Here is a 2,500-nt window from a genome sequence, read left to right as displayed (position 1 = left end):
TGATTTTTGATCATTTTCATGACTTTTTCCCCGACTTTCCCCACTTCCCCTGTGACTTTGCTGGGTGCGTCCTGGCCATGCTGGGTGCCTCCAGGCACCCCTGGACTCGGCTGGAACGCGGCGGGACTTGCTGCACTCCAGCCTGGGTGTGATTTTTGATCATTTTCATGACTTTTTCCCCAACTTTCCCCACTTCCCCTGTGACTTTGCTGGGTGCGCCCTGGCCATGCTGGGTGCCTGCTGGCACCCCCGGGCTCGGCTGGAACGCGGCGGGACTTGCTGCACTCCAGCCTGGGTGTGATTTTTGCTCATTTTCACGACTTTCCCCCCAGACTTTCCCCACTTCCCCTGTGACTTTGCTGGGTGCGCCCTGGCCACGCTGGGTGCCTCCTGGCACCCCTGGGCTCGGCTGGAACGCGGCGGGACTTGCTGCACGCCAGCCTGGGTGTGATTTTTGACCATTTTCACGACCTTTTCCAGACTTTCCCCACTTTTCTACCCCACTTCCCCTGTGACTTTGCTGCATGCGTCCTGGCCACGCTGGGCACCTCTTGGCACCCCTGGACTTGGGTGGAACGCGGCGGGACTTGTGGCACTCAAATGTGGGTGTGATAAGGAAAAAAACTAGCCGTCAACGGCAAATTTTTAAAATCGGTCTCCAAACTAGGGCACGCGGGCCGAAGCGGTACGCCGGAATCCGGCCCCCGGATTTTTGTGGATTTTTATTATTTCTTTGGACATGTCGTGCATCCCTGGACTCGGGTGGGCGGCTGCGGGACTTGTGGGACTCGAACCTGGGTGTCATTTTGGACCATTTTCGGGACTTTTGCCTACTTTTCCCACTTTTCCCCCCCACTCACAGTGTGACTTTGCTGGGGGCGCTTTGGACATGCCGGGCACCCTTGGACTCGGGTCACCTGCTGCGGGACTTGCTGCACTCAAACCTGGGTGTGCTTTTAGAACATTTTGGGGATTTTTGCACACTTTCCCAACTTTTCTTCCCCACTCACAGTGTGACTTTGCTGGGGGGCGCTTTGTACATGTCGGGCACCCCAGGACTCGGGTGACCTGCTGCGGGACTTGTGGCACTCAAACCTGGGTGTGCTTTTTGAACGTTTTGGGGATTTTTGCACACTTTCCCAACTTTTCTTCCCCACTCACAGTGTGACTTTGCTGGGGGGCACTTTGGACATGTCGGGCATCCCTGGACTCGGGTGACCTGCTGCGGGACATGTGGCACTCAAACCTGGGTGTGATTTTAGAACATTTGGGGGATTTTTGCACACTTTCCCAACTTTTCTTCCCCACTCACAGTGTGACTTTGCTGGGGGGCGCTTTGTACATGTCGGGCACCTGGACTCGGGTGACCTGCTGCGGGACATGTGGCACTCAAACCAGGGTGTGATTTTGGATCGTTCAGGACATTTCCTGTCCGCATGCCCCAAAGGGCCTCACATACCCCGGGGACACGCGCTGGACACCCCGGGTAGCCCAAAATATGCCGTTCTGTTTAAAAAGCCCGTCTATTGCTGTCCTAAGACACATGTGCAACAGCCCGGGGTTTATTTCCCTTCATAAGTAGGGTTTCTCTCTATAGTGCACACTTGGAAAAAAATGCATTTCTTTAGGGGTGCAATTGCGGCCGGAGTCCACGGGAGGGCTCCAATTCCCCGCTGCTGTCCTCTTGCAGTGTAAGAGGGTTGCTGTTTTCTGTCTGGAAATAGGGCCCCAAAAGGCATCCAGGGCCCCTAATGACAGTAATTTATGGCTCCAAAAGGCATCACATTGCCCGGGAAGACCTGACGGACGCCTCGGCGTCACCGAAATACTACAAACTGTTTAAAATGGGGCCCCCAAAAGGCCTGGAAATGATGCCTTTAATGCTGGAAAATAATGCTTTTTTTTTTTTTTTATAGGTGCAATTGCGGCCAGAGTCCACGGGAGGGCTCCAATTCCCCGCTGCTGTCCTCTTGCAGTGTAAGAGGGTTGCTGTTTTCTGTCTGAAAATAGGGCCCCAAAAGGCATCCAGGGCCCCTAATTAACAGTAATTTATGGCCCCAAAAGGCCTCACATTGCCCGGGAAGACCTGACGGACGCCTCGGCGTCACCGAAATACTACAAACTGTTTAAAATGGGGCCCCAAAAGGCCTGGAAATGATGCCTTTAATGCTGGAAAATAATGCTTTTTTTTTTTTTTTTTTTTTATAGGTGCAATTGCGGCCAGAGTCCACGGGAGGGCTCCAATTCCCCGCTGTCCTCTTGCAGTGTAAGAGGGTTGCTGTTTTCTGTCTGAAAATAGGGCCCCAAAAGGCATCCAGGGCCCCTAATTAACAGTAATTTATGGCCCCAAAAGGCCTCACATTGCCCGGGAAGACCTGACGGACGCCTCGGCGTCACCGAAATACTACAAACTGTTTAAAATGGGGCCCCAAAAGGCCTGGAAATGATGCCTTTAATGCTGGAAAATAATGCATTTTTTTTTTTGTTTTTTTTTTATAGG

Source organism: Entelurus aequoreus, linkage group LG20 (assembly GCF_033978785.1).
Source record: "Entelurus aequoreus isolate RoL-2023_Sb linkage group LG20, RoL_Eaeq_v1.1, whole genome shotgun sequence".
NCBI lineage: Eukaryota > Metazoa > Chordata > Actinopteri > Syngnathiformes > Syngnathidae > Entelurus > Entelurus aequoreus.
This window is presented reverse-complemented; position numbering follows the sequence as displayed.